Source organism: Gobius niger (genome assembly GCF_951799975.1).
Source record: "Gobius niger genome assembly, chromosome: 12".
NCBI lineage: Eukaryota > Metazoa > Chordata > Actinopteri > Gobiiformes > Gobiidae > Gobius > Gobius niger.
In genome coordinates, this window is record NC_136863.1 from 31,076,969 (window position 1) to 31,100,950 (window position 23,982).

The following is a 23,982-nucleotide window of genomic DNA, read 5'->3' on the forward strand; positions in this document are numbered from 1 at the left end:
AGGTTACTCTTACCCACGACGAAGAAAACAAAACAAAGCTAATCACGGGCTAAAAGCTCGATGGCCACAGCTAGAGGAACGAGTTCCCAAATGAGAGCTTGAAAAACGTGCTGCCGGGAGAGGCTTGTCAACGGTGCAGTGGTCTGTTGCTTTTTGCTATAGTTATCTGAACTGTTTCTGTCACATGAACATACCAGACACCTATTTAGTTTCTTGCTTAAGCATCATGTAGCTAACCATCAATGTGTTACGTTAGCATACCGTACGCCTGTTCAGCCTGTTTTTTTTTTATTCATTAGGCGTTTTATGGCTGGTGCATCTTATACTCCGGAGCGACTTACAGTCCGGAAAATACTGTATGTATCTAGGCCTTGTGGTGCTATGAAGGTGAAACATTTTATGAAGTGGTACTTGGAGTGAAACATTTGTGACACTGGGTTATAGGACGGGGATTTGGAAACATGGTAAAGCCGGATTGATATTAGTGTGAAACAACATTAGCATGCGCTTAAGTCGATTGGGAAGTGGACGACATATTGGTGTAGCATTTTTAGCTGATAGAATCAAACTCGCCTTGTTTTAGCCAATCACAACCAAGTACCAAAACAACAAACCCATAGCATTAGTGACCCATATCTGAAGCAAAATACCTCATGTTTTCCTACCGTCAGCACTTTGACAATTATTGGATTAAAACTTCTTGGAAAATGTAACGCAACATATCAAAAGCAGCACGAGATGGATTCCTGTGTGTTTGTGAACTAGCGGACACCGTGATAATTCAGCTTGTGGGGAAGGTTAGGGATTGGGTTTAAGGTCATGGCAGAACGTGTTTGGAAGAATGAGGCGCTGCACTCGTGGTCAGTTTTCAGGCTTACACCTCTCCTTCTCAGCTGTGCGGCGTGAGGGGCAGCCATATTAATCACACTCACGGGCGCTAATGCTAACAATCCGTCAGCACAGTTGGCCGAGCGCTGGGCTCTGCGTCCTGAGGCCTGCTGCTCTGTCCTGCGAGCTCCGCCGCTTGGGCAAAACGCACCACCTCTGGGCAGAGGGATGTGGATGTGGAAGACACGTTTTACACACCTCATTATGCCACTTATATTATTATGCAAGATATTAAACTATTATTATGCACTTAGGATGTCCTCATGTTGTGAGAAGAAATCATTTTGAATCAAAAGGTGAAATGCTGTATTTACTTTGAGGCCTCGTGGAAGACCCAGGACACGGTGGTGGGACTATGTCTCCGAGCTGGCCTGGTGTTGCCTCGGGGTCCCCCCAGAACAGCTGGAGGAGGTGTGTGTGGATCAGGAAGTTTGGGCATCTCTGCTGAGACTGCTGCCCCCGCGACACGGCCCCGGATAAAGCGGAAGAAAATGGATGGATGGATGGATGGATACTTTGATTTAATTAGCATGGTGAGAATATGAAAAGAATTAGGTGCTTTACAGCCCTGTTTCCATTGATTACTTGTAAAATAAATGAAGCTTCTTTTTCCATTTCTTCTTTTTTCTTCTTCTTCTCCTTGTCCTCCTCCTCCTTTTTCACCTCCTTTTTTCTTCTTCTCCTTGTCCTCCTCCTCCTCCTTCTTCTCCTTCATCTTCTTTTTCTCCTCCTTCTATTTTGTCTTCTTCTTCTCCTCCTCCCTCTTCTTCCTTTTCTCCTCCTCCTTCTGTCTTCTTCTTCTCCTCCTCCCTCCTCTTCTTCTTATCCTCCTCCACCTCCTTCTTTTTCTCCTCCTTCTATTTTCTCCTTTTTCTTCTCCTCCTTTTTTCTTTTTCTCCTCCTCCTAGTCCCTCCTCTTCTTCTCCTCCTCCTCCATCTTCTCCTTTTTCTCCTCCTCCTTTTTTCTTTTTCTCCTAGTCCCTCCTCTTCTTCTTCTCCATTTCCTCCTTCTCCATCTTCTCCTTTTTCTCCTCCTTCTCCTTCTCCTTCTCCACCTCCTCTTCTTCTCCTCCATCTTCTCCTCCTTCTTCTCCTCCTCCTCCATCTTCATCTTAGGTAAGCTGCGTGGAACTGATGAAATTGTTCCTGTAGTTTTTGACTGTCAGCCTTATTGATTATGTGTCTGAGATTTAAACACAACACAACTCTGAGGAAATGTCATGTTCTTTGAAGATAAGAGGCAGCAGAAAACAAGAAGAGAATCTGGAATAACCTTTTCTCTTCATTTACGTCCTTTCTGACTATGAAACATGGACATTATGGAGCAAATGTTCCCAAAAGTTACTTTTCCAGACTGATAGGATCAACAATAGTGTAGTACAGGTAAGAAATAGTTTGAATTTGTGAGCATATAAGCGTAAAACACATCAGCTAAAAAAACAATGACATTACAATAAAGTTTACAAAAAAGACAAAAGAAAATATGACATATTAATCGTGAGGAAAAGGCATTGCAATAAAAAATTGGAACAAACAAGACAAAACAAAGTCCTTGAACACACCTCTGGATTAATGTTTTGACTTATAGCGTTGCATGACAGAAATCAGCATTTCAGTTTAACAATCTAATGCACATATTTAAAAAGAATTGTCCTGGAACTGGAGACTCCTAAAGGGCTTAAATGGCAAATGGTTCTATTAACCTATGAGTTTAAATTCATATTCTCATTACGGTCACAGAAATAAAATAAAATCAGCCACTTGTCCCATGCAAATCCGACATTACCGTTGCCCTCGCAGGTCTTCTCTTGACATTCATGTTCCAAATTAATTGTACAAATCAATGAATCCTGACATTCTGGTAGTTTCGTACTACGGGACATGCTAAAGGTTGCAATAATCATCAAAGAAGAGTTAACATTTCCAAATGCAGCTGACCACCAGATCCCCGGGGTGTGTCAAAATTGATCCGTACAGTGTCGCTAACGGCCGTTCCCATTGGCCAGTTTGCATCATCATCATCAATGTAAATGGGAAAGAGGGATTCAATTGATGAAAGATTGCACGGCTCAAAAATGTAAGGTCGAATACAGAAAGAATTGCAGGTGCTGAGTTTTGGAAATGGATAGTGGATAAATGGATGAAGGTTCTTGAGTCATCTTCAACTGCAGAGTACAGAAGATGACTCAAGAACGTTCATTGAACTCCTGTACGACTGAGAGCCTGCACAGACACTTTAATAAGCTCTTAAATAAAACTCTGGATAGGATGTCGCCACAGTAATGCAATGGAATGAATGGCAGTTCTAGAGGCCATGTTGTGATTGGCCTTGCGAACTTGGTGCAGTGTAAAGCTAATTTTTGTATCCTTCTTTGAATTTCATGTCTTTTTTTTTCTAAACACTGACTGAGCTTATGTCTCATGAAGAAAGAAAATGAAGTTTGACATTTATTTTTATCTATTTTTTCAACACGGGTAGATTTTCCTTTTGTAAACAGTGTCATAAATAAAGGGACTATGTTAAAATCATGTTAAAAGTATTTTTCTCCCCCTACATGTTCCAGCCATGTCCTAAAGTGTAAAATGAGCCCAGACCTGTTCACCACAACTGCCTCTAAAATCCTGCACTGTCACTCAGAAAGGTGTTCATTCAGGTCTGAAGTGCCGTCATGCACGAGCTTAATATAGAAACTGCAGTAGTGAGTATAAAAATGACCAACTTTTATCTAGCTCCTTTAACACTGTATTACAGGGCTGTATACTGTATTCGTTTACATCATATATGCAAATATTTGATCTTTTTACAATTGTATTGCATTTTATTACATAACATTAAACAAAGTTGTATTCTTGAGTGATTTTATTTATTTATTTTAGGTAAAAAGATAAAATGACATAACTTTCAGTACCTTTTTTCTCACATACATATGTCAGGAATCTACAGCAGTGGTTCTCAACTGTTGGGTCCATTCCCAGTGGGTTTCAGCCTTTCCTTTATATTTTTTCCTGAAGATGGAAAAAAAGCCCCCCTCCTGGAACCGCCACCTTAACGTGGTGGAGGGGTTTCAGCACCCGCATGATCCTAGGAGCTCTGTTGTCGGGGGCCCCGTGCCCCTGGTAGGGTCTCCCAGGGCAAACAGGTCCTAGGTGACGGGTCAGACAAAGAGCGGTTCAGAAGCTCCTTATGAGAGACCAACAGGCCCGGTTCGAACCATGAGGCCGTCCTTCTGTGGACCCACCACCTGCAGGAGGAGCCATAGGGGCCGGTGCAATGTGATTTGGGCAGCTCCAACAGCTGCCCCCACGACCCGGCAACGGACAAGTGGAAGAAAATGGATGGATGGAAAGAGACCCTTCCTAAGCCTGTTTAAATGACTGTTATTGTTTTGATCATACTTTTGTTTAATGCTTCTTAGAATATTATATTTTATTATTATAATATGATTTAATATAATAATGTTTTCTGAGGGGATTACACAACTTTGCATCAATATTCCGCGGCCTATAATGATGGTGGGTGCTGAAGCCATTGGGAATCAACAGTGCAAAAAAGGAATCTAGAAATATGTGAGATTTTTCTTGAAAAAGCAAATTTGTCCAGGGCCGACGGGTCATAGTTTGGCTAGGAATCAGACTGCCCCCAAAAGTGCAAACTATCCACCAGGGGGCACTGCAGCACTCTCAGCACCCTGGGTTCCCATGACCTTCATTTTGTCCTGGATTGGAGAAACTAATGTCAAGAAAACGGGCCATGAGGTAATTTTTTACACTCTTTACAGAAGGAAAAAGATGTCATTGCACTGAAATTGTTGTAGATGTTTTGTTCATTATTTTCTTGAAAAAAGTTACTCAAATCAAGGACAAATCAAATGTACAGCAAAAGTTTCAAACTCTGATTTTTTTTTCTGTCTGTGGAAGAAAACTGCGGCCTCGTCATTTCTTGTAATCCGTGAGAGAGACGTCCGTTTCCCAGAAGGAGGAAAGATTTAGCAAAAAAAAAAAATCTCTGCAACAACAAAAAAAACAAACAAACAAAAAAAAGTCCAACTTAACAATACAATCCCTTTGTTCAAACACGACGGAGGCGCATTCCGGGCGGAGGAGGAAGTTTTGCCGAAAAAAAAAAAAGAAGTGATTTGTTACTGGAGAGCTTGTCGGCAACATGGAAGCAGCATATGTCAAACAGTCAAGTTTTGAGAAACCAACAGCTGGCTGGTTCAAGCGCGAGGAGAACTGCCTACTGAGCAAGAATGATCTCTCGGCGCGTGTCATCCGCAAACAGCATGAGGCGGAGCAGCATGTTCGCACTCCACCACGCCGCTCTTGTCAACTTCAGGCTGACAAGTGGAACATTGACACAAATTAATACGCGGAAAACGCCCGGCGACAATTAAGTCCTCCTCGCGTTCGGGGGGGGGGGGGGGAGGAAAAAACAAACAAACAAATGAATTAACGGGGACCCGCGGCTTCTTACGCAATCGGGCGGGTGTTTGCTCGTTCCTGTAAAAGCTGCCGACGACCGAGAGCTCATTATTGGGCTTCAAGTAGCGTGAACAAAAAAAAAAAGCGACAAAAAAAATGCGCAGCTGCGACTGTCAGTGCTCGCTGGACTATCGCGCCGCCGCTCAGTAGACGGTGGGTGGTGTTTCTCCGAAGTTCTACCCAGAGGAGGCTTGTGCGCACACGTCAATCAAGACAGGCGGGGTAAGGACTGTGAGAGCATAATGATATTTTTACGTTACGGTTACGACTCCGCTGATAGACACCTGATGTCCGTGGAAGCAGAGGGATTTTGGAACTTAGTGTGCATGTATTCGGCTATGTCATCTGAGCAGAAAAAGAGTTGTTTAACCGACTTAACCAAGCACATTTTCTCCACTTTGGCAAAAAGGAGTCAAAATAGCGGTGAAAACGGGACGTAAACAAGGTTGGAAGCGCAATAGAAACATGACAAAAAAGTGATTAAAAAGCAAACCACTATATACTGTAGAGCAGGTGTCTCCACCCAGTAGCTCGCCAAAGACTTTCTACGTCTCTACACACTTGATAACGAAATTTTACATGCATTTTCTGTTTGTTCTGAACACAATCTGTGAGCAGTTGGTTCAATATAGTAAAGTATAAGGACTAAACTCAAGTCATCTTGGCAAGTAATTCTTCTGGGTGAGCTCCAGTTGCATTTTACACAAGTGTTTTTAAACATAAGTATCTCTCCGATGTTCATATTGTGTAATACTTTTACACAATCGCTCGCCGGGTGAAAAAGGTTGGAGACCCCTGCTGTAGAGGCCATACTCTCGTAGTATGTTGATTCTTGCTGGAAAATACAGTCACTATTTTGAGTTTGTGTCAGCATTGTTGGTGTCACCGATAAATGCAGTTCCGATAAAGTGAGTAATGAAGCCTCGGCGTTATTTCAACCTGGTAGACTAATCTCAGCATCACTGACCTCCAGCCAATGATCGCTTCAGAGAGGGCCACACCTCCACCTCAGCCTTCAGCGTAAGAGCCGCACCTCCGTAGAAACCAATCATCGCCCTCGGTCCCGCTTTTAAGCCCCAGCAATCTTGGTTCATTCGCTTCCCAGCTGTGCTGCGCTGCGACCCACCTCCACCCCATCTCTGCCTCTTCCATCCACGGCTTCTCCCTGCTGCATCTTCACGGGTTTTCCATACCACCACCAGTGTCCAGGCTCCGGGGAAGCAGTGTTAATTTTGACAACATATTTTATTTTAGTTTTAGTCTTAGTCTTTTGACTAAAAAGTAATTTAATTTTAGTCAAGATTTAGTCTTAAAAAAACTGTTCAATTTTAGTGTAGTTTTAGTCGACTAAAATTGCATGTCAATTTAGTCGACTCATATTCATAATATTCATTATAATCATATTTAATTGTGGTCCTCGACTTCATGGAGCTGCTCCACATGAATAAAGCTCAGAGCTGATCATTTGGCAGTGAATTAAATGATATGAGGATTTTCAGGCTGTCAATAGAAGTTTGGATGATTTTAGTCTCTCCTTTTCATTTTTATTTAGTCTTATTTTAGTCGACTAAAATATCTGGACATTTTAGTCATAGTTTTAGTCTCATGAGAAACTTTTGATGTAGTTTTAGTCCAATTTTAGTCGGCAAAAATATCACTTTGACTAAAATTAAGACTAAATATTTTAGTCGACAAAATTAACAATGCGGGGAAGACATCCCTAACTCTAAGCTGTTCATCCACACTGATACATCGATATTTATACATTACATATATTATTACATTACATATATTCATACATCGATGTCGGGGTCTGATCGCCAAAACTAATATACATTTCAATAAATCTTCCTATTGGCTGTTTGAGTCTATCCAGGTTGAATAGTCATTTGGATGTTGAGGCAGTGGAAGTTTTGTCGGCAGCTGCTGAATGTAACTAATAAAGTAACTTGTAATCTGACTTTGTTACTTTTCTTATTACTTGATTTTAAAGCAGTACTAAGTAACTCTTGCCCCTAGAGGCCACAAGCGCAACTGCAGGTGTCGTAGCAAGTTGTGATTTTTTAATGTATTAATTGTCCGTGATAGTAAATACTACGCTGACAGGAAAGGCGAAGGGAGAGAGGGATATTGTGCATCCAATTACACAATGGAAATGATTTTTTCACTCAAACTTGGCTGTAAATACTGTTTAAAGTGACGTTAGCCCGCAGTTAGCTTTGTCCGTTAGCATGCTAGCGTCTTCTTCGTGATTCCATTTGTGTGTATTGGTGGCTCCGGACTGGTGGCAGTCAAGTTGCAAACATGGTTTTCTGTCCAGAGACACCAGGGGGAGATGAAAGACCCTCCATTCATCCCATAAACACTTGTATTACCCCCACAGGGACTACGGAAAGGATTTATTAAGGTAAACACGTTACTTAGTATGGCACCACCATCATACATTCAAATAAAGTCTTCATTGACAGAACTCTTTAAACCGATGTCTCTTATTGTGAGATGCTTTTCCGTGACAACACTGCTTTCCTCAAATGCCACAGCGAACGTCACGTGCATAACTCGCCCTCAGCACAAAGTAAGCGCTCTGCAGCTGCTAATAATAGTAGTTAGAACCGGTCTGGTCCGTGACTTTTAGAGACATTACGGTTGAACTTGAGCGCGGCCGTTTAGACGTTTCACCCCGGCTCCTCTCGGCCAGATGTTCTCAGCCGCCTGTGGTCACACACTTAAGTGGGGTCTGCTGCAAAACATCTGCTCATTCTGTTCCTCTGCTCTGTACGGGCCTAAGTGCACCAGCCCCAGCTCTATTTCCAGGGCTGGTCATCTACAGGGCGTGAGCAACATTCTGCTTAGTTTACAGAAGAAGAAAATGAATGAAAGATGAGGAAAAGAGGCACATTTTATACAATTTATACAATGGGGATATTATTTCTCAAATGAACGCAGTTGTATAGCATTATAGCAGCATTGTAGCAGTAAAGATCACATTATTTTTGGGCAGTATAGAGGAAATTCATGCAAACACTAGATGTTAGAGCCAGATCGGGTCTCAATTTATGTACCTTTTGTTTTGCTTGGTGCTTTCTACCACCAGGGGGGGGTGTGGGCACCATCACCTCTAGGCGGCTTAAATAGGCCTTGGTACTTCCTTTCGGCACACTACCGGAAGGAAGCATACGTCTTTTGACCGTTGTGCGGGAAGGTTTGTTTGCATTTTTAATGAACTTTTAACGTTGGATTCACTGGATTTTATTGGATAAACGAATTGTATTAATAAAGATTCAGATATATTTTTACACGGATCTATGGCTGGAAGACCCCATTTTCTTATGTATCGACATATGCCAACAAACAACAATGCGTCGGAGATTTCTTTTGGTAGCTAGTAGCTGTTCATGTTTACGTTGAAGAGCATGACACTACACTAGAACTGAATATTGCTGCGAAGGGATAATTCTAACCACCAGTGTTGGAAAATAGTTTCTTGTATACCAGTAAAAATATTCCCGATGAGAATTTGACTCTTACCAGTAAGAACAACAAGTCGTAAAAAGAAAACAACACTCAGATTGGCTTTACGTCTGCTGGGATCGCCCTTCGACACAGTTTATCAAATTGAACACTTGTTTTAGCAACTGAAGAAACCTCTTTGTGAATATTTTTTCCCCCCAAATCTAACTATCTATCAACAAACAAGTCCGTGGCCATGAAAAATCAGAGAAACCCTTGTGTTTCATTTGTGTTAAAGATCAGCTAATAGTATGCTACAAGCTTCCTGTTGACAGGAGCAGGGCATTACGACTAGAAGAGGAGCAACCGGCTATCCAAGTGGGCACTGTGTTCATTTCAACGGCCTCTGCTCATTGGCGCATAATTCCAGAAAAAAAGGGAAAAGTTTTGGCATTAAAACATTGCCAACCACTAGCTAACTGAAGTTACAGACATAAAGCATTTGCCACCAGCTAATTTGCAGCCGTGTTTGTTTCTGCAGTTTTGGGCCCAAAGACCACACCACAATTAATGCGGTGGAAAGCTAGGCTAGGTCCTAAAAAGAGCTATCGTTTGAGTCATAGGGTCCATCTGAAATCCTCAAATATGTAGCTTCTATGTCCTGCTCCTAGCCCCGTATACCGTGATAAGGTCAGATGTTAGATCCCTATGCAGTTAGGAACGAGAGCTCAGCTGCACTTGCCCAATCAGACCGTCCTTACCCAGGGCGGAAAACGCTGATGATCCCTATGGCTTTAAGTTTCCTCTAAATGAAAGCAAAAGCACCAACTGCCTCCATTAAGGCCGTTATCTGAGGCCTGTCAATCAACAATGGTTACGCAGTGGTTGGGGTGGGGGGATTGGCAATGCAGGGGCTTATGGGATGGCACATCAGAGGTCCCTATGCTGAAGGGGGTATGATAGGAAAAACACAGGCTCCTTTTCCTAACTCCTTCCTAACTGACGGCACTATTCGGACGCTTCTTATCATGGTGGACTCTGACGCACATCCGGTTTGGCCTTAGACCTCTTACAAATTTACTGGTTTCGGATGTAACCATGGAACAATTTCAAAGGAAGAAAAAGTCTGTGATGGAGAAAACAACGCTAATACAGCTTAACAACACGACATGTCAAAGAAATGACATCCTGACCGAGAGACCTAGACTTAGAAGTAATACAGCCAACCACAATGAGTGTATCTCACATTCTGCCGTTGAATCAATAAAAATGTCGTTGTTAGCCTCGCCGGCCAGACACAAGATGGCCGCCACGTTTGCCACGTCAACGGGCGCCAACGTCCAATCTGGAATTTTATCTATGAGTACGTTTTTCAGTTCAGTTAACTTTATTTATAGCCGTAGGTAGATTTGACTTGCAAAAACAATGACAGTAAGTACACAAAACTATCACAAACACACACAGATCCGACCGACTGCTTAAAGTACAATACAAAGAAATGACTAAGAGCCCCTTTGTCTCTTGGGTCGATGAAAGCTGTTGTTGCATTACCTTACTTGTGTCTCAACTTTCTAAGTCATAGTAACTTTGGCAGACCAGTATCGCCCACATCGCCCAAACCTTCTATCCCCCTCCTCACCCCCCTCCTCGCACTCCTCCAGTCTTCATTAGGAGCTTTTTGTTCGACTACCAGAATGTCACTTGCTCACTTTGCATCCTCAGCCCCTGATGTCTTCATAAAGCCGTCCCCGTCTCCCTCCTGACGTGGGAGATGATCGCTCACTGGGGAACTAACTTTACGGAGCAGCTTGGCGTCAACTGTGATTACTTCATTTGCGAGGGATTCCAGATGTTGCAGCCTTCACTCGCGGGGCCGTCTGCGAGATGAACTGACAGGGTTTGGACGCGTGTTGCCGGAAGGCTGAGCAAACACGTGCGCACGGGGCTAGCGCCAGCAAAGTGCAGAGGCGTTGTATTTAGTTTGACCAAAATCCACTGGCCTTGAGATTCGTAGTTTCATCACTGGTAGGTTTCTGGTAGGATAATAAGCACATACAACTTGTCTAAACATTAATAAAGCATCAGTGGCTTTGCATACAGGCTTAGAAAAACAAGTAGATTGAACAAAGTAGGGCTGTGCAATTAATCGAAATTCGATTACGATTTCGATTACAACAGTAAACGATTACAAAATTAGCATAATCGCAAAAAATCGATTATAATTCTTTTTTTCAATTCTTTTTTTTGTTTTTTTTGCAAATTTATTTTTTTTTAATTTATTTTTTCTAATTTTTAATTTTTGGATTTTTGTCACTTTTCTGCTGGATTTTTGAATTTTTTTGGATGGATTTTTGTAACTTTTTTGCTGGATTTTTGTCTTTTTTCTGCTGGATTTTTGTCATTTTTTTGCTGGAATTTTGTCTTTTTTTGCTGGATTTTTGTCATTTTTTTGCTGGATTTTTGTCACTTTTTTGCTGGAATTTTGTCACTTTTTTGCTGGATTTTTGTCTTTTTCTGCTGGATTTTTGAATTTTTTTTGATGGATTTTTGTCACTTTTTTGCTGGAATTTTGTCTTTTTTTGCTGGATTTTTGTCACTTTTTTGCTGGAATTTTGTCACTTTTTTGCTGGATTTTTGTCTTTTTTCTGCTGGATTTTTGTCCTTTTTTTTTTTTTTTTTTCATTTTTTTGCCGGATTTTTTTCACTTTTGATGGATTTTTGTCACTTTTTTGATGGATTTTTTTTAAAGGCAACAAATAATCGTTTGAATAATCGTGATTTCAATTATGACAAAAACAATCGTGATTTTTTCAATAATCGAGCAGCCCTAGAACAAAGTCCTCGCTCTAGATCTCAACAATTACAAGTGGAGAAGAGTAAACTAAAACTGAAGAGGCCAGAAGTATATAAGTATAAGTATTACATGACCAAGTGGGATGTTCTGTACAAATACTGACAGTTATTTCCTGCACTTTTTGAGTATTTGATTTCTTATTTGCATGCAATGGTTGGTCTCAAAACCATCTCGAGGGCCAGAGGTTCTGAGGCCTACCCCTGCTCTAGAGGTAACAAAGAAAACTGAACTGAACAAATGGATACTCGGTGAAAAGGGGCTTAAAGTGATAGTCGGTAAGATTACAAAATGAGGAGAGAGATACTTTTCAAAAGTAAACAATCAAGTTAAGCCCCCTCTCCCCTCCTGATTAGATCTGAAAGCCACTCTGCAAAATGATGAGAGAAATAAATGGACACAAATTCTGAGAAGGTCGTGAGAGTGGGAGAAGTATCTGAGCAAAAGTGTCCGTTTGTCTCTATGTAACTTTGTTTGTTGTGTAACTTGTCCTGTGTTGTGGTGCTGCATCTCAAGGGATTTTCCATCAAAAAGTTTACACAACTGACAAAAGTAAATGATCCGGCTTTCTGATTGGACCTGACAGGCTGGTTCACAGGAAAGCTCATCTCATTGGTCAAAGTGATGGCACCAGGGATTCTGATTAGTTGCAAAAATCAGCAAAAGGAGGGGCTTTGTATAAAATATTTAATATAATTACGTTACATCCAATTGCAGGCCCAGACAGTTAATTATACATAGTCTATTAAATTTGTAAAATATTTAAACTCATGGCACTATTGGCTTAAAAACAACAACTGTATGCTCTATTATTAGATATTGAATGTAGTACCTTTGTGGTACTGTGACACCATCTGAGCATCACTCATGCAGAGTAAAGGCCATATGCCAGCTGTAAAGTGCTTGTATGTACTTAGTATTGTTAGTTAAGCTCGCAGCTCACTGCACGCGTACGCCATCGATCATGTGCAGCTGAGTTAAGTAGTCTCACACTTCCCCAGTAAAAGTGCACAGCGGTTTGATGTAAAGGGAAATGTATGTGGCAATAAAAGCCAGCATGTAAAACACAGCGTACGTATCTGTGCCGTAGTCAAAGCGGCTGGCTGCTGCTGCCCCCCGGGGAGAGCTAACAGTAAAATGCTCTTTGACCATGAAATGGCCCCGCCGCGAGTGCAGCTTAATGGCACCACGGAGCAGCGGTGTTGAGGCCGGGCAGACAGGAGCCTGACAAGGGCATTCGGCGGTGCTGCCTGTCCCTGTGCCAGTGATAGTGTTGATGTTTGGGACAGCATAACAAAACGCCCAGTCGCCTCACTCAACAGAATGATCCAAAGGGGTCAATAGGAGGGTCGAAGAGGCCCAAAGTAAGAATGGAACTTCCACATAGACAGAATTGTGTCTCGGAATTCAGAATTTTCAGACAAACACAGACTTGGCATCAACAACATCATATTTAATAACCTACTAAGAAAACACACTGCAACAGCAACAACAAAAAAACAAACGCTGCCTTATTAGTGGCCTGAGCCATCCGTAAACTCCGGCCAATTATAATTTCCCTACATGTGCGTCTGGGTCTGATCTCAGTGACCGCGTTACATCGGTTGAATTTCGATCTACCATTCAGCGAGCGGGGGAGGCGGGAGTTGTCGGTGACGTCAAGCATTTCCGCCGCATTTACCGGTTGTAGTTTGGCAATGGCGGCGGATACGGAAGTAAAGGAAGCTCTTCAATCCGTCCTGGCTCAGCTCCCAAATATCCAGAAATTAAAATTGAAGCCTTGGAATGTGCAAGGAATGTCCCCAAGATTTCTAATAGCTGCTTCACTCACTCGGGCGCATTACACACGTCATGACCAAACGCTACCGAAAATCAGATCCAATCGTTTCAAAGGAGTTCACCCTCCCACCTGATAACGGAGCTCAATTGTGAAGATCCAGACCCTTGTACGAAACACAATGAGTACGAAGTTATGGTAAAACCAGGCTACCTCATTAGAGATGCAGAAGAAAAATGCAGGTCTTCGAAAGTGCTCTCAGTTATAGGCTTCTTCAGATATTTTCGAACTCCTGATTCTAGTAGAGTGAGGAGTACTTAAACTGGTCACATTTCCCAGAAAAAATATACAAACACAAACCAAGTCAGTCTCTGATTTGACCACCATTCACGTAGTGCAGCACATCTCCTTCATAAAGTCGAGCAGGTTGTTGATTTTAGCCTGTTTCTGGGTATTTGCAGTAACTGGAACACTTCAAAAACGCCGATCCAGAGCGTCCCATACACATTTCGTGACCTGTCCAGTGAGTATGCTCGCCATGCAAGAACTGGGATTTTTTTCTGCTTCCAGGAATTGTGTACAGATCCTCGCAACATGAATTATCATGCTGCAACATGAGGTGATGGTGTGGATGATTGGACAACAACAAAGGGCCTCAGGATCTCGTCACGGTATCTCCATCGATGAAATGCATCTGTGTTTGCTGCCCATACCAAAATCCCAAAACAACTTGATGACTAGATAGATAGATGGATTGTTGAGCTTGTGTCCAGTGTGTGAAGTGTACCCTCACATTACGTCTGAGAGCTGTGGCCTTTCCCGTGGACGCTCCTCATCCCCTTTGTCCTCCTGACTCTTGATCTTCAGCGGTCGCTCCGGTGTCCCCTCTGTTCACCGTGACGTCCCTCTCCGCGACACATTGCCCTCATCACCAGCCCGCTTCTCCGATATGTCCCGCAGCCACGCACCCCGAAAGAGCAGGACCCACGGGCGAGATATGATCCCCTTTACCCCGACCGCGAGGTCCCGAATCAGGGGCCGAACCGAGGAGGTCCGAGGCAGGTCAGCCAGAGAGCCAGGGGCCGCAATGGAGCGACAGCGCAGCCTTTTACAGTGTGGCCCCGGAAAAGGTCAGGAATAAAGACGCGACATTACACCAGCAAACCTGTCTACTGCATGTCTCTCTTTATCAGACAACTGGAAGCCAGGCATTATAAAGTGCATATACAGCTGTAGGATTTAAGTGGAAAATTTGGAATTGTGACCTCTTAAACCTGAGATGTAAATGAATGTGGAAAAAAATTACATTAGTCGTTTTGCACCTACACAAACTTGCACAAAATTACCCCTTTGCGTTTTACAGATAGTCAACAATGAAATATGAATCGCTGAATTGTTATACGAATGATGTGCATTTCAGAACATGTTAGTAAAGATCTAAAGGGCAAGAAGCCATGCAACACAAAATCAATGAAGTCTTCCATTTAAAGGTGCTATGCGCAACTCTAAATGTTAAAATAACCGTTTTTCTCACCCATACATGTTTAAACAATTGCCTGATGTGCTGATTGAGCTCCTCTCTGATCACTGCACTCGCCCCTATAATCCTGTGCAGTAAAATAAATAAGACGGATTCGGGACGGAATCTTAAGGTTTTGAGCCTGGTCGTGACGTCATGCGCGTTCACGCGCACCTGGCTCTGGAGAGTTTGTTGATTCGCCGCCATTATCCGCATCTGCGAAGACAACTCCGCGACTTTTGCGAAAGTAGAGGGTGGATTGTAAGTGACCGGACACTTGTTCATCCCAAACCCAAACGCAAACTCAACGTACGATAAAGAAGATAAAAACTTTGTCTAGTGTGACCGAAAAGGGGCAATTTGGAGTCAAACAGGCGCCGCAGAGACGAGTCAACATCGGACAAACTACCTCCGGTCCGCTCTCGGGCTCACCCGGACCTCAGCTGCTTTCTTCTGACTACAAGGGTAAGACACAGTCTCTAATGTCTAATGCGAGGTCTGATACGGTAGATCTATGTCAACAAATGACGATGCGTAATATGTGTAATGTTACGTCTTTAGCTTGTAGCGTTAGCTAAATCTACTATCAGAATTGGTTTTATTGCCATTGTCAATGAGCAGGTTCACAAACTTGGAGTTTTCTTCAGATCATTCGTACAACATGAAACATAACATAAAAGATGAACACTATGTTTTAGTGTTTGGTTTACCGGGAGCCTTTTACGTTTCGCTCACATCTTCAAAATGATGCTAAATGCTAAACGGTGCTCATGTCCTTGACCAACACACCGACTTAGACTCAACTTTGTCTTATATGTTTACTTTTGGGGGAAAATCAGTCAATTGTTCCCAGAAACGTGGCTGTTGCTGTGTACTGATTGTAATACATTATTTGTGAAGAGCACACGCAACCCATATACATGTTAGTCATTGTTTAGTCCTACTTTAGACCTGGTTTATGTCTAGACCTAGTGCAGACCTGGTGTAGTCCTGAGTTAGTCCTGAGTTGGTCCTGGTTTAGATGGTTTGTAAATTGCTAATACATAAATAGATAATAATACCGTAATAATGATAATCTCTTCCAATCTTTACTTGGTTTGGGGTCAATAATTTATTGATGTGCATTTTTTTTGGCTAAGATATTGTATGTTTTCTTGTGCACAGGACAGAGTTTGAGCGAGAACTGGCCACAGACACACACCCTGTGTCTTTGTGGTATGTTTGTAATGCAGTTCCTACTGTCTTTTCCTTGTAAAGGAGTGAATAAAGTGTGTATGTTTTTGTTACACAGCCCTGGTGGTTCAGAGCAGAATCAATTGGATGAACTTCCCATTATTGGGCTTGAGGAAGCCGTCATGGACTGCAGTTATAGTAGACTTGGTGAGTACTAAATGTCTGTAGTGTTTTTTAAAAAGTCATGAACAGGATGTAATGTAATATAATGTAGGTGCATTTGTAATACTTCTGCATATATATCTGCATAGTTTGCCCACGCGGACACAAGATGTGGATGTGGAACAGCCATAACCTCTTCAAATAATAAACCTGAGAATGGTGCATCTTCTACTATGGGATACAGCATTTCTACTGCGTACCAGCTGTAAGGGAGTTTTGGACAGAGAAGAGGGCTGCCATTATAAACCCATTACAGACTAAAGACAGTGTTGTTGGCCTTGGTAAGTTATAAACTGCAGATATTTGCAAATTCTCTAATAACGGACATGCATCTGTGTTTCTATTTTAGCTGACGGACAAATGGACTCCCCAGGTAATTCAGTGGTTTATGTGCTTTGTCTCCGGCCTTTTTTGTTTCATTTGTAAATCAGAATATTTTCTGTATTTGAGATAGTGATGGGCATTTTCTAATGCAGTGTTTGTGTTTTATAACAAGGAGAGAATCAACGAGAGGGACGATTCCCATTCCCTCGACGTCTGGCATGCTGCACAGCATCTCACTAAGAGACTTTATGCTGTAAGTGACATGGTTTTCATGTGAGAGTGACATGTAGTAACGAAACATGAATTTAAATTGTGAACTTGTTCAACAGGCCTGGGTGATGTCGCGACATAAAACAATACTTGGCTGGATAAAAGATATTGTAATTGTATTGCTTGTCAACATGCAAGCAACAGAGGAGTTTATGGTGAGTCTGATCATTCAAAATGTATGTAAAGTAAAGTACTGTAGTAATAGATGTCAATGTTGCTTCTACTATGACATTCTAGAGGTTTATTTTTGTATTTTAGGGTGTGTGGTGAGGTGCACTCCACTGACATGGTGGAGTCCATGGGTCTTTGTGTGATAAAAGTAAGGAAAGAGAGGTCCTACACCCGGGATCTGCCTCTTTATATGAAGCCGGGACAGACGACGGCCACGACCACCATAACCACCAACCAGTGTATGTCAACAACAAAGGCCATGTGTCGTAAGTGATCGCTTTATGACTTTCCTATGTTACGCATGTTTGAGAACTTATGTCATATAAATTGTTGTGCAGGCCAAAACGACTGTACTGCAAGAGGTCACAGACCGGGCAAAAGAAACAGTGACATCCCTGACCTGCAGACAAAAATTCTACGAATACGACTTCAGTCTGCAGGACTCCTCCAAGAAAACGAAGCTTCAGAACATATGACCCCTGTCTGGCCTTGTGCCCCCTCCTACGGCTGATCTGGTGCAGTCACGTGTCCACAGAGGGCAGGTATGTTCGTTTGTCATTGTTTTACAATGCATGTCTCTTATCTGTTCCATAAAAACATATTTGTTCTAATTGCTAAAAATCATGTTTTGTTTTTCTAGATGCCGTCAGCTCCCTGAACAAACTCCAAGTGAAACATAAGCAGTGCATATATATTTATTTGTACAAACATGGAACAAAATATTTACAATAAAGCCTTTTCTTCCCTAATTCGTGGACATATTTTCTCATGTGCTCACAGCTTGTTTATTGCCTGAATGGTGCTTCTTTACAGTCAACATAAATGTCCTCACTGATCAATCTTGCTCATGACTGCACCTGCCACGAGTACTTCTGCCTCCCCCCTTGGTCGTCCTCGTGGTCTCCCCGTCTGCTCTGCCCCTTCCACTGCTGCCACTTCTCTCCACAAGAACATCAAAATGACCCGAGCTGGAATTCTAAAGGGAGAACAATATTTTGTTATTGTGATAAGATACATGCTGTATTCTACACATCGCAGGAAAGAAATACAATGATGAAGGGGAGCTTATTTTACTTCCCTCATATTGTACAGCAGGCTGACTTTTTACAAAACAAATAACTGTATTCGTCTACATCAAGTTTGCTTCTGAACAGCATAACTACCGGCCCATGCGCTTTCTATTTCCCAGTACTGTGTGAATGAATTCCATGTTATGTGTATAGGGAGCCTTTTTTCCTCTTCTAAATGTATAAACTAGTGACTTTTGGCCGTTACATACACTGCCCTGGTACAGTAGTTGAAAAGTATTAGCACATTTCACAGATAAATGTATATCAAATTACTGTCTAATAAGGATATATTGCTGTTGGAATATGCTACTAAGCAGATCAATAAAACAGGCTAAACCCTCACAAATATTCGGAGGATTAGGCTGTTTTAGCCCAGATGGTAACGTTATATTTCAGTCTACTTTGTTGACCAACTAATAAGGTATTTGGTGTGTCACTCACTGATTATTATTTAATTTTATACTAAGTAATAATTTATATTATTCATGAACGCATTACAATTATAATCCAATCATCAGTGAACACACAAAACGGGTAGAAATGGGATTATTATAATTTTATTTTTTTTACCTTTCTCCTACCCCCGTTTTTCCTCTCAAACATCAATCTTGTTTACTGAAATGCAAAATCCTTTCACATAATTCAAAATAACTTTCTTACCTTTGAAGACATTACGACTCTCAACAAAAGATTTGTGCAATCACGAATGACGCTCCTTTGGTTCTGATCGGCTCGTGCTCGTGCAAGCGTGCGTGTGGTCCAGGAGCGTGCACAACTCTGAGTGCAGTTCCGATTTTCGCCAAAGGGGGCATAGTTCTGCGAAAACTCAGAGACTTGCGTTGTGCACCTTTAAACCTACAATTTATAGTTTTTTCCCCCCACAAAAACAACCCAAAACAAATACATGTGGTACCTAAAAATGTGCAGAAGCTCAGTTTAATTTAATTCCATTTCAGCCTTGTTTTGGTCCTGACTTGGAATTTGTCTATTTGTGGGTATTTGTTAATAATGTCAAAAACATATTTATCTCTATCTTGCACTTTGCTGGTTGGAAAATGCTATATTGATCGACAGCTGAAACCAAATATCCAATAGTTTCACTTCCTGATTGTGGTATGGTATGGTATGGTATGGTTTTTATTTAGACAGGGACAGTGCACAATTTAACATTGACCAAAAGGAAAGATGCATTGTACCAGGTTATAGCAAAGATGCTAATTTCCACCTGTAGTCCCTGGGCAGGTTGATGTTGCAGTACAAAAACTGATTTTAAATGTAGATGAATACTTGCCCATGGATTTATACATTTTGACATCATTAAAAACATACATTTAATTTAAACAAGATTGGAACATTAGAACATTTTGCACCGGTCCTTTTTCTAGGTGAACGGTCGCTCCCACATGATGTTACAGATTATGAGTGCAAGTTTGTTTTTCTAGAAGCCATTTTTTTGTCAAATGCGCAAAACCTTTGAATGTCGTACTTGTAATAATCTCTGTTGGCAGTTTGTTCCACTGACCCATTGCGATCACAGAGAAGCAGCTTTAGCGAAGGCAGTTTTACATGTTGGGACGCTGCATTCTCCTCTAGAAGTGGATCGAGTAGCTCGAGTCATTGCTCGCAATCAACTATGAGCCCCTCCCACCACCTCCTCTGTTTTCCCTTTGCTGTGTGGAGAGATGCAGAGGAGCAAAATGGTTCAACAGCCCATAAATACAGAAATAACAGACAATGCTAATCATGGTGCTAATGTTAGCTTCGTGCTACATATGCCAACGCTGGCTAGGAGTGCCGTTTTTCACCTCTACTGGACAAAACTGCTCTGAAAATAACATCCATATGGACCCAATTTTTAGTGGACTTTATTTGTATGTGCTAAATACGTCCACCAGAAAATTGCTAAAAAAAATAGTGATTCCCAAAACACTTTTGTCACCCTTGGCTTGTATCACAAATGATTCACATATTGTGCATCTTCCTTGTGTTCACTGCGACGACATACATTTCCTAACTTGTTTGTAAAATATTAATGCTCAGGAGCCCAAGAGAATGTTTTTTAAGCCTTGTGCATGATACGTCCACATTTTAGTAAGATAATGAAGACCAAGGGACATTTATGGACAATATGGATTGCGCACTGTCTCTTTAAGAGCTCAATCCAGGTGATCTATAAATCAGTGTATCTCCAGGTAGGAGTGTTTGCAATATATGTTTCCCTGCTTCATCACGTTGGTTGAAGCAGTGTTGTCCACATCTTGGATCAAGTAACATTGAACTACCGGACTTAAGATTTGTAAAGAAACCACATGTTATGGCAACCTGAACAAATAATGATGAAGGGGAATATTTAAAAATCGTTCATTTGACTGTGCATTGTTGCTTATAAAGGCTGTTTTACTAAAGTGTTTGTCATGTTTTAGGAGCTGAGGTCCCGCCGTGGTGGCAGTGGTGGTCCCTGGTGGTCCCTGGTGATGGTATTTTGTGCGGTCGGTCCACTCATTTTGTTGGTTTGGTTTGTTCTGTTTAGGGGTGCCCTCTTTTCTCACGGATATCCCCCTTTTCACCTCCACTCCACACTGGTAAGCCTCAGCCCCTGATTTTTTGGAGCTTTTTGTCTAAATCTGGCCATTTTATGCATTTGATATTAAATCGAATTCCCCTTTATCTTACATTCAGTATGTCGGAATAAAAAACAATCATCCCTTTGTATAAAATGAGTTTCTGTAAAGTAGACGACCCTGTGTACCTTTTTTAATTGTAATTCTTTGGGTGAAACTCCCATTGTGGTTTTGTTGGTCAGTTTGTCATTTACTACAACACAATATATAGTTGGTCATTCGCTTACTCACTACACCCCTCATCTTGCCACATTTAGTTCTCGGCGGAAGGGACTGAATGATTGAAATAACTGCAGTCTTTTTGAATTGCTCATTTTTACTTGATTGCAATCTATATACGCATACTTCACTCTCTTGAAAATATGCAGTAAATGGTGATTGTGACACTTCATTCCTCAAGCTATTAACCCCTGCGAACCCTAAGAATATAAAAATGAAGTGGGTTAAAAGATGTAAAACATACAGTCGACATTTACATTTTTTCTTTTTACAATACCGTATATGCAAATAAAATACAATCATTTACCTGATGTCAAAACATTTAAGATTTATTTCTATGTAAATAAAGCCACCACATAACCCTATATTTACATTTAATTATGGTGTATTTTTCCCTATGATCCACTTTGGCAACTATTGTTTTCAGCCTAAGCTTTGTAACATATTCAGTCACCCTGAATCATTCACACTCCATAACACAAAGGAGCTTAACGGATTTTGCTGAAGTGGGCTGGCGTTTTGAGCGAGTAAGAGCCAAGGGAGCAACTAACTATAGTTTACTGAAACAAAACAGTACTCCAGGTACCAGAAAAAATATGATTACATGATTAAAAGCTTCGTACAATGTGGGAGAATTGACAAGAAAGCGACAATTCTGAACTTTTGCACAGTGAAGTACTGAGGCTCGGCTGGTAGAGCGCTCACCCGCTGCTTTGAAAGTTACCGGTTTGATCCCAGCTCCCGGAAGTGCACGCTGTTGTTTTGTCTTTGAGCTAAACACTTGGATTTTAGCTCCATTTTAGTTCCATGTTTCATAACTTTACATGGGGAAATCAAGGTGTAAAGCATAGAAAAGTTGGATTCTTCATCAGAGGGGAAGCAGTTCAAAATGGCAAAGGAAAGGCAGTTTTTTTTAGTGCACAGGTTGACCAGATGTCCCGTTTTACCTGGGACAGTCCCAGTTTGGAGCCCTTTGTCCCACGTCCGCATCGATTTCTTTTACAAAACAATTGATTTGTCCCAGTTTTAAACAGTCTCCACCCAAGCTTACCTGTTTTTAGATTATTATTATTATTATTATTATTATTGTTTTTTGTTTGTTTTTCTTTTTACCAAAAAACTTTTAAATTTCAATACATTTCTGCTACAGTGGGTTGCATAAGCATGGGCCCCCCTTTAACTTTTTGACATTTTGCCATACTATGGACCATAAACATAAATATCTTTAATTTAAATTTTATGTGAAAGACACACACGAAGTGACACACAATCATGAAGTGAAATGAAATGTATACATGATTTAGATTTATTTTTATAAATAAAAAACTGAAAAGTATAGGGTTGCCTTCAGAAGTTGCCTGATGATTTCTTAATGATCACATTGTTGACCAAATGACTTAACAGAGTCTACCTGTAGCTTCTGGCAAATAGCAAACAGGACTTCTTATGGTTTTCTTTCAAAAATGGCTTCTTCTAGCCACTCAGTGTACGACTAATAGTTGGTCTGTGGACAGTTTCCCCCACCTGAGCTGTAGCTCTCTGCAGTTCATCTAGGGTCATCATAGGCTTCTTGGTAACAGCTGTGGTCAGTGCTGTCCTTGTTCGGTCAGTAAGTTTAGGAGGACGGCCGGGTCTTGGTAGGTTTACAGTGATGTCAGACTCTTTCCATTCCTGGATGGTGTACAGTATTTAACTGTACTTTGAGAGATGTTCAAAGCTTTGGAAATCTTTTTAGAACCTAACCCAGCTTTATGCTTCTCAATAACCTCATCCTGGACCTGTCTGGTGTGTTCTTGGACTTCATGGTGCTTCTGCTCCACAATAGTCTCTTGACAGACCTCTGAGACCATCACAGAGCAGCTGTATTTGAACTGACATTAGATTACACACAGGTTGACTCTATTTAGTGATTGGGTCAACATGTGATCATTCAGAAATCATCAGGCAACTTCTGAAGGTAGTTGGTTGCACTAAAAGGAAAGAAGGGCCTGTACTTATGCACATCACACTTTTCATGTATCAATTTCCTTTCACTTTACGATTGTGTGTCACTTAGTGTGTGTCTTTCACATAATAATTCAATTAAATATATTTATGTTTATGGTCCATAGTATGTCAAAATGTTAAAAGGGGCCGATGCTTATGCAACCCACTGTATGTGTTCAAATGCTTGAAAGTCTTTTTTGTCTCAATACTGATTGGCCCATGTCACTGATAAGAGGATCAAAAGGACAAAAACTTTTATCATTCAGAATTGGATAAATAATGTGAAGATGCAGCTACTGCTACTAGTCCCTATTTTAGCCAGACTTTCTTCTACAGAGGGCAATTTGTGATCTGAAATGAACACGTTTTGTGAAGCTGTGATGTCAGAAAGTGGCAATGAAGTGCTTTGAGGTTTTGAAAAGGAGACGGACTGAATAAGCAAGATTACTCAAGATAATCTCACTGTAGGTGTATTTTGTTCAGGAAATGATGTTACAACATGGTTAAAAGCTCAGTTTAGACAAGAAATTAGTCCTTTAAATCAAATGATCACACGCAACAGATAAACTATGGTCCAACGCTTTAGACCCTAATGAGGCCGTAAAACAAGCGGGAGTTTTAATGAGCCTGCTCTCCCCCTGTCATGTGAATCCCCGTCATGAGCGCGTGGAGTCGGAGGCCGCTCAGAGTGAAGCGGCAAACCTCGCGTGACACAGCTTGTCTGCGGCAGCTTCACTGGACCCCCTGACAAGAGCAGCGTGGGGTCAACTATCAGTCACTCATCGACGCACCGCACTGTCAGCGTCTTGAATGCGGAGCCATATGCGGCGTTAGCCTCTTGACTCCGCGCTCGGCCCCGGACTGACAGGCGCGGCATCGGAGGAGCGGCCCGTGTCACTGTAGGAAATGCCTTCAGTCACGTAAAGCCGGGCTGAAGTGTGATGGGCCACTTGAGGAGA

The 23,982-nt window shown here is 41.6% G+C and overlaps 2 long non-coding RNA genes across 2 annotated transcripts in view; one reads left to right on the forward strand and one right to left on the reverse strand.

The window, feature by feature from the left end:
- LOC306971228 overlaps positions 1-23,982 on the reverse strand; it is a 534,022-nt gene that overhangs the window by 312,451 nt on the left and 197,589 nt on the right. The gene's annotated exons all lie outside the window — the stretch shown is intronic.
- Positions 16,524-17,112, forward strand: LOC306971568. Its single transcript, XR_013793462.1, has 4 exons — positions 16,524-16,643; positions 16,712-16,735; positions 16,859-16,939; positions 17,016-17,112. It is a non-coding gene; the product is annotated as an uncharacterized lncRNA (long non-coding RNA).